Source organism: Lonchura striata, chromosome 15 (assembly GCF_050655825.1).
Source record: "Lonchura striata isolate lonStrDom1 chromosome 15, ASM5065582v1, whole genome shotgun sequence".
Lineage (NCBI taxonomy): Eukaryota > Metazoa > Chordata > Aves > Passeriformes > Estrildidae > Lonchura > Lonchura striata.
In genome coordinates, this window is record NC_140717.1 from 9,338,082 (window position 1) to 9,347,468 (window position 9,387).

Sequence of the window (9,387 nt, forward strand, 5' to 3'; positions counted from 1 at the left end):
GAACACTTACCCTGCTCCCACGACAGCAGGCAAAGGATCAGGCAAGAAGGCTCATAACAAGATCAGACAAAAGAGAAAACACTGAATCATGTTAAAGTAATTACCAGAAAATAAGACTTCTGCAAAATATTTGCAATCAGCTCGCTGGAGCCTTCAGGCTCAGTCTTGCACTGGGCTGCCTGTAGCAGCACCACCCCAGGAGGCACTCCAGGAAGAGCGGGTGACTCAGTCCCAGTTCCTCCCTGGCTCCTTCCTCCCGCATGGCACAACAAATAACTGCACCCTGTCCCACCGCAGCGCTGCCACGTTACTGCCAACCAGCCTGACAGCACAGCCAGCCACAGCCCTGCTGCCCTATGCTTGCCCTGCCTCCGGGACAGTGAGGGCACACAGACCCCACTGTCTCTTCACCCCAGAATCTCTCATCTCCCCACACCAAAAACTGCTGTCTAAAGCGGCCATATGGGACACATTTACTTCTCACTACTGCCCTGGGGTGCTACTAGGAACTGGAATAATCTAGCACGGAGATAGCATCAGCATGAAAAAGAAGAGAATCCTAGTTAGGAAGAACGTGTGTCGTCACTAGATAATGATAACCACATTTAATGGGCACAAGCATGAAGGCATGAATTTCAGATATTTCTCACTTATTTTAAAAAATAGGGGCTTATTATAAAAATGCCCAATTCCACCATCAGGCACTATACAATATTTATGATAAAAAAATCACTATAATTAAATGCTAAGTGCTGATTTCAATTATTTAGCAGTGGAGCAATAAAATAAGCAGATACCTTTAAATAATTATTTTCATAGAGAAATTGCAGAATACAAAAGTAGCTAAAAAATTACCTGTCAGGACGGACCTTAAACATCCCATAGTAAGATTTAAGCTGAAAGGATTCTCAGATCCATTTTTTTTTCTGCAAGCTTACAGTGGAGCTAGTATATAGGAAAAGAGTGAATTCCTGGCCTGAGTTAGTTACAATATCACGTAGAACTAGACACTTGGGAAAAACAAAGGCATATACAGAGGCTAAAAATAGTGAAGATCTGAAGCAGTGAGGCAGTTCAATCCACAGGGGCCACGTCTGCACATGCCCCTTCACTGAAGGACCTAGGTTTTGTTCCTTAGTATTGGAAAACCTTGGAAGGTTATATTACAAAATATTTAAAGTTGAAAAAATAGTTCCAAAACATAATCTTTCTTGAGAAATAGCATTCAAATCACTAGAAATCAAGGGCATTCCCAGTAGATATCCTCAATAATCTGTCATAGACAGGAGAAAAAAGGCTTCCACAATAAATATTACAAAGTCTGTTCTAGGGCTAAGTAATGCTCCTGGATGAATGGGGATGAAAACAACTAGCAAGCAGGAGTGAAGCAGTGGCAAACCAGGTGCTGTACTATCCTTAAGCAGGATGCAGTGCACACTGTCCTGACCAGGGACAGAACCCTGTCAGTCAATGATCTGAAAGTGGCCATGCCACCTTCCTTTCTTTTTAGTGTAACTGATGTTACACCAAGGAAAGACCTCCATCACAGCTCCAAATTTGCAAGGCTCAAGTGCTGTCAGTGTGCCAGACTCACCATTACAGGGCAAAATAATGGATGGATATGGAGCTTCTAGACTGCCTTCACTCCAGTTGTTACCTTGTTGGGATGGATGATACTAAAAAATTCTTCACATTTGGTATTACATAAAGAATTCTTCTGTCAAAAAAAAAAAAATGCAGCCCATTTCCATTCATGTTTCTGACAAGCTTCTGCTTTTCTTGATAGATTTTCAGCTAAAATAAAAATTGACTTACAGATTTCCAGTTCAAACTAGATGTCTTATAAACCAAATACAGTTGATTATTCCTTGCATCCATACATCCTTCTCATTTACCAAGAGCAAAACAAAACTTGTTGAAGAACACATTTTAAGGCAAGAATAATGACCATTCCCAACCCTAATAAAACAACCTTGAAGGTCTTCCATCGGCTTCAGAGGCTGGGAGGGAGTGGGAAGAATGATGTGCTACATTACAGTGGAGGAAGTACATACGCCAACTGGAAAAATGGACTATAAAAAGCTTTTCTTACACAAACATGAGGAAGCAACCAACACCCTCAATTGTTGAAGCAAAAGCAAGGAGGCCTAAACACACTACTAGAAAAAAACAAATTAAAAAAGTTCTGCAATGTGTCACATGTTCCCAATTACTCTCAGATTTGAGAGCCTGGTTTGATAAGGTCTGACAGTTACCAAGAGCAAAGAGTACAAATGCTGTGGAACTGTAGCAGGCTGGAGACCCTGCTCACACTATCACCTGGTTTTCTGGCACAGCACTATGGACTCTCTCCCCCTCTGCAACCTACTGCAAGTTGGGTGAGGAGCCCTCTGCACCTGGAACAAGGGATCAGAGTGCAAAACCAGGCCACAGTGCTGCACTGCAGGAAAGGTGGTGCCACCAGGGCAACTGCTTCTGCTCCAAGGGCCTTTCCTGACCAGCAGCATCCTCAGCTGCACAGCAGGAACACATCCCCTCCAGTTAACCCAGCAACATGGTTCACCCAACTCAGAACCCGTGCGGCACACAAGGGCAAGAATTCAAAGTACAACTTCAGAAGGTGAAACCAGCTCATTACAGAAGAGGAGATTTATTAGAACAAATAGGTAAATACTGGCAGGACAGAGATGCAAATTCTAACAAAGAAGACTGAAGAAAAGGGAGGTAAACAGTGAAGTTGGCCACACTGATTTTACATGCTTTAGAGAGACTGCTTCCTGGCCCTCTGCATTGGGCAACACCCAGAACAGCCATCCCTGATGTAGACTCATGCACTTCCATGGCCCAAGAAACATTCCCATACACCACAGTATTCTGATCCCTAGCAGCATAAAGCCTCTAAGAGAGATACAAACAAACGGGAGCTCCCACGATGATCTACTGCCACTTCAGGTAGTCTCGTATTTTTCAATTAAGGTCATTTTCCTTGTCCATGAACATATATTGATGTTTAGCATACATTTAGCAAAGCCATAACCCTCCAGTTACAGAGCTTGAACTTGTCAACAATTATTTAGTGAGTGTAATGGAGCTAGGTCAGAACACAGATACACTAACCAGTGATTCTACTAGTCCTTACAAAATCATTCCTTCTCCAGCAGCCACTGTGTGAAAGGACATTAATGGTAGTTGTTTGGGTATGCAATGAAGCTACAGCTTCAAATTAATTTCACTTAGAAATTTCTTACACGGTTTTGAGTATCTACCACTTGTAAATGACTACAAATGAAAACCAGAGATGCCATCACACAATTTTCCAGCAGAAGCAGATAGCCTGCATTCTCTCCCACCCCCCAACATGTCAAATTGTCTTGGAATTTTTGAAAATAACAAGAAACACACTATCACTTGGACAACCAATCAGGGATAAAACTGCAGTCTTCTTCCCCTGCTACTTATTTAGGGTAGGTGTTATCATTGCTTTGCCCACAACACACAGACAGCTTAGCACTTCAAACATCAGGAGTGCCAACACAGGAGAAGCCAGCCTGCTTTGTCCCTGGCATTAATGGTCAATGCAAAACAGGATACTGGATTCTTGAACATATTTCCTTTAATCTGCAGAAGGCACGTGAAGGAGTTCTGATAGGCCATTCTCTCTCCTGATTTCAAAGTGAGAATCCATGGCTTTACAGAGCTCTGCTCAGACATGGCTCTGAGGAACCTCATTCCTAGATGGCTCCTATTCTCCCACCTTCATATCTGTGCTCAATTTATCTCATTGTCTGGGTGGATATGTGGTTCACTGTTGTGTTTTTCACATTAATTGTGTCCATGGGTCACTCCACAGCTCACACTGTGTACACTTAAAGTCCTTGATAGATCTTGTTGGCAGCTCTACTTTTCCCACCTCCTAACACTGATGAGGACAGTTCTCCTCTTAAATAGTCTCACTGCTTTCTCACAGCAAAACTGGCACTGTGGACTGCCAACTGACTCCTAACAATTTCTTTCCATGTGCACAGCATCGTACAATTCTACAATGTGAATTAAGAAAAAATAATCCTCCAATCTTACATAATTTTCCTTTTTCTAGACATCATGAAGTTCCTTTTGTGATACTCAAACTCAAATGTCAATAATAGAAACTTGCATTTTAAGAAGAGGCAAGCAGAAATTTCCCATCAACTGAACATGTCGTGCTATGCTTCTGGGCACACATTACAGTATCTTTTTTGCATCACACCTACTCTACTAAATATACAAAACACTGTGCAAGTGATAGTTTTGTCAGCCACCAGCTAATCAAATGAAAAATTATTAGGCTTAGAAAAATAATAAAAGCAGAAGCCAGCTGTGCATTTGTTGGATAAAAATCCCAGTGTCTCCCATGTTAGCTCATGTGTATTTCAATTTCTGGGAAGAAAATAATGGGAGTTTCTCCACCCTTTCTCATGTGAGCCATAAAACAGATTTATTACCTAGGATATATTCTGTGTTTTCTCCTGAGGAAAAAAGAAAGTGGTGGAACAAGTTCATTTTTTTCCCTTCTAAAACAAGGATTTTCTTTATAATAAACACAGAGCTTAATTTTGGTATCATATGGCCCTTCTATTTAATGCTCTGGTCACACTTTTTGCCTTTCTAAATCTTAAATTGTTGCATTTTCATTTCAGTGGGGAATCTACAGCTGCTCCAGCTGTCTGAGTGTGAAAAGTCTGTCCTCAGATTCCTATCTGGTGTTTTAAAGCAAAATCTTTCCCTCCCTTAAATCAAAGAAATTTAGCATCTACTGAAAAACTATGGAATAACTAAAACAAAAAGAAAAGCTAAACATTAGTCTATGTTTCTTTTTCAAATAGTTCCTGCTCTGCTTTACCTTACACTCAAATGTCACCCAGCGGCTCTGGGAAACTCAGGCTGCAGATCCAGAGGTTTAGGACAGGGTTGCATCTCATCTGGGAAGGTTATCCTGTACAAACAACTATTTTTTTTTAATGTAATGGTCACCTTATGACCTTTAAAAATAAATCACGAGAAAGAAGATTTGCTGACTAAAAGATTTTTTTTTCTCCTAAAACTCTTAATTTGCTCACAGTATCATGTTACGATTCTAAAGACCTGTGCTGGTAAATCCATTTACAGAAAAGGTGACTTCCTCTGGAACTTTTGCTTTTGAGATGCAGAATAGACTGATTCCTATTTTAAACACTTCTGAATCATTATATAGCCTGGATCCTCCAGTTTAGCTGTCTGGAAACTTTCAAGGCTGATATCCCTTTTTAAAATGACATCCAGTAACACGGCTTTTTAAAGTAAATCTGTCGACTCTGATATTTGCAGCCTAAATGTGTTCTACAGTCTCCCATTGCTAACCAGCACCTCTGGTTTAATGAGTCACCTTCCTCAACACGGCAAACCTGACATCTCTCAAAGTTTCAGTTCTTCCGAATAATCCCATGATATATGAGCGTTTACACCAAGTCATAAATGCCAGTGAGACAATTTTTGAAATGATGAGCATTAGCTGCATATAATTAAAATGTACCATAGGAAGTGCATTCATTACAGTTGTGAAATTATTTTATTGCTTATGAAAATAAAAAAATTTGCACTTTTAATAATACAACTGTGCCAGCACAGAGCTCAAAAGGAAGCTGGCTTGCTTGGGCAAAAAATTGTGTAGGTTTTTATAGAAGACCTGTTTCATTCTCAGTGTTTTGTGATCACTTACACTGCTCCACAGAGACCAGTAATTTGGAAACTAAAACCCCAGTAGCTGAAGAGTTTTCAACCTATCACTAATTTGAAATCCTTCATTTGTATATTTTAGTGCAGTCAAACTGCACTCTTACAAAGAGAGCATAAATGCATCCACACAGATATTCTGAGGAGGAAAACACTATTATTGCCACTAGACTTACCATTTTTCTTTATAAAGACAACAAACGCAACAAACATGTAATACTGTGTTGAGATTCCAAATTTGTACAGAAGTATCAGCACTACAACTCAAAAAAGGTGTCCAAAAAGCAAAGTTCAACCTTTGTTTTAATCAAGTTTGTCTTCACAAAGCAAGAAATAGCACTAGCATGCATCTACAATCCTGCTGCAACAGGACAATTTATTACAGAAGAGCATAGTAGCTATTTTTTCCCAATGAAGACAGTGCTTCATAGAATATAATTTTAAAAAATCAGAATCTTCAGGGTTAAATTTCCCATTTGAGCTAATTAGCAATGACTGGTTTACAGTTACTATTGATCTAATGAAATAGTACATTGTTATGGCTGAGCTTGCAGAGAAGTAGTACTCAAATTAAAAATAAGACCTATACAAACACAAAGCATAATACAGCCTGATGTACTTTGTGGTAGAGAGCCAAAAAAATGTGTGTCTCTTTAGAATATAATAAAATATACGAGTCAGTAATTCAACAATTCTCTGCAAAAAGAAACTCACAGTATTCTAAAATGCTCAGAAAACACGTAAACATACTTAGTCAACAGATCTGCTCCCTAAATACCTTCCCATTCCAACACTGTAATTCCAGTGCTTAAAAATAAGTCTCTACACCAATTAACCAAAATCAGACAATCTATCTGATATTAGAAACCGGCATCTATTCCAGTGCAAGCACCAACATAATTCCCATCTGCAGAATCTTTAAAACTGATAATCACACATCCAAGCCAGAATAAACAGAGTTAGACTTGCTGATTGCAGGGTATTTTTAAAACAAGAAAAAACTAGTTTACCTGTAAATCAATGGAAGTGTTAATAGGAATCAATAAAAAACAAGAAGTTGCTCCAGTAGCCTTTAAAAAATCTAGTAATTTAGTTACAAAGAAAATTTTTAAGGCTTCCTTATATTTCTTGTAACTTAGGCAGACAGGACACATTTTTTATGACATTTCCCAGTCACTGAGCCCTCTCTAAAAGCTGCACAGAAATGCTGCTAAAATAGGAGGTTTCAGGAAGGAGCTTTGGAAGGATGAGACTGTGCTAAAAAGTGTGGCAAAATGCTCCTCAAAACAATTCCCAGACGAAAACGTTACACACATATTTCCACCTCGTGTGGTCTGTTTTGTCCAGAGCACACACCATGCTTGCTTTTTTCCATTTCAAAAAGAAGCTGCTGTATCTGAAACCGGGACTGTTTCCCTACTCAAAACTGGCATTTAGAGGAGTTGTTCAAGGCAGTATCGTTATTTAAACAACCAGCACTGCTGAGGAGAAAAACACAGCAAAAGAACGGGGGTCAGTGCGCGATGCCGGAACAGCGCGGCCGCGCTGCCCGCGCCGGTGACGGGCGCTGCCGCCAGAGGGCGCCAGCGAGCGAACCGGCAGAGCCGGCTCCGCGCCCAGAGCGGGCCCGTCAAAGCCAGAGCTCTGAACAGTTGGTAAATACATTATTTTTCCCATTACCATAATGTACTTGACAATAATATGTTTTCTTTTTAAATGCTTCCAACTGAAAGGTATTAAAGCACTTTTAGGTGTTCCTGAGGACTGCCACTATTCTTTTGCAAATGGTGGGGAGAGACCCACCTGAGGCCGTGCCTTCCTTCAACAGAACCATGTTCAGTACTCAGCCAGTGCTGTTTCTGCCTTACCTCCGTCTGCTCAAGCAGTGCAGCGTCGCTTACATACCTAAGAATACCTATTTAAACCTATTTCAAAGTACTGATATTATTATGGGGAGCTGTGAAATTCAGTACACTAGAACTGTGAGCTCCATTACCACCGCTGATGCTGATGCCTGATAGGGTTCGTATGGAACTCAAGGCCGCACACGGTATCACCGCTGCCAGACGAACTCCTGCAGGGACTGTGCAAGCAAACTGCTGCAGAGCATCAAGGAGATGCAGACCATAACCAAAACATTACTTTTTTTGAGCAGATGCCTCAGGTCAGCCACAGATACATCTCCCTCACCGTGCTGGCTCGAGCTTCTTCCCATGCGCGCTGGAGTGGGGCTATGTGGGGCTCTGCAGGGCTGTGCAAGGCTGTGAGCAGCTTCAAAAACCCACGAGTGGCTATGCAGGGCCGTGAGGGACTCTGAAACTCTGTGCAGAGCTCTGAGAGGTCACGCGGGGCTCTGAGGGGCCGTGGGGCCATGGGGGGATCCGGAGCCGCGTGGGGCTCTGAGGGGCCGTGAGTGGCTCTGTGTGGCTCAGAGGGGCCGCGACTGTCTCTAAGGAGCCGTGAGTGGCTCTGTGTGGCTCTGAGGGGCCGTGAGTGGCTCAGAGGGGCCGTGAGTGGCTCTGAGGGGCCGTGAGTGTCTCTGAGGAGCCCTGAGGCTCTGTGTGGCTCAGAGGAGCCGTGAGTGTCTCTGAGGAGCCCTGAGGCTCTGTGTGGCTCAGAGGAGCCGTGAGTGTCTCTGAGGAGCCCTGAGGCTCTGTGTGGCTCAGAGGAGCCGTGAGTGTCTCTGAGGAGCCCTGAGGCTCTGTGTGGCTCTGAGGGGCCGTGAGTGTCTCTGAGGAGCCCTGAGGCTCTGTGTGGCTCAGAGGAGCCGTGAGTGTCTCTGAGGAGCCCTGAGGCTCTGTGTGGCTCTGAGGGGCCGTGAGTGTCTCTGAGGAGCCCTGAGGCTCTGTGTGGCTCTGAGGGGCCGTGAGTGTCTCTGAGGGGCCCTGAGGCTCTGTGAGGCGCCGCGCGCCGCGGGCGGCGGGTGACGTTGCCTCCGTCGCGCGCCCCGCACGCGGCGGCCGAGCCTCCAGCGCGTCGTTGCCCCGGCGACGCCCCGCGCGTGCGCACGGCACCGCCACCGCCTCCGGCCAGTGAGGCGGCGCCGCGCCGGTGACAACGGACTCGTCCCAGCCTGATCCGACCCCGCCGCCACCCCCGCGTCCGAGAGTGGGGTTCCCCCCTCCTCCCTTCCCCCGCTCACCGAAAACCCTTCCGCCCGGCGGGGCGGGTGCGTGGTGGCGATTATTCGGCGATCCCCGCGGGAACCAGGCGGACACGGAGGAACGCCGAGCCCCGCGCGTGACGTCACGGGCCGGCGGGCGGCGCGCACGCGCTGTCGGCGGCGGCGGCCGGCGGGACGGAGCGCGGCTGCGGTCGGGGCTCGTGAGGGGCTCCCCTCACGGCTGCCCGCAGCGCCCGCGGCGGCACCGGCAGGCAGCGCAGCCCCCGCGGAGCAGCGCCGCTCCGAGCGTCCTGCGAGGGGCTTGGCGCCGGTCCGCTTCCTCACGCTCCGTAACCGGAAGGACCCGGCCTTCCCCAGGAGCCCGAGCGTGTCAGTGCTCCGTGGAGCCAGACACGAGCTCTGGAGCAGCCGGGACGGGCTGTGCCGGGCTGCCGCTGCCAGCAGGCCGTGTGTGACCCGGGCGATTCCCCACAGCTGGCTGGGAACGCCGATCAGTGGGTGCGCACTGGGCTGTG

At 45.3% G+C, this 9,387-nt stretch overlaps 1 protein-coding gene across 2 annotated transcripts in view; it reads right to left on the minus strand.

Moving 5' to 3' along the window:
- The window catches only part of GNB1L (G protein subunit beta 1 like), a 44,354-nt gene extending 35,361 nt beyond the window's left edge, over nt 1–8,993 (minus strand). Inside the window, exon 1 of one of the 2 annotated variants that reach the window (XM_085592716.1) lies at nt 8,891–8,993. The gene's annotated coding sequence lies outside the window, so the exon portion shown is untranslated. Of the gene's footprint in view, nt 1–104; nt 8,188–8,890 lie in introns of those variants that run through there. The other variant, XM_085592717.1, reaches the window with a different exon arrangement.
- Between the last annotated feature and the right edge of the window lie 394 nt (nt 8,994–9,387).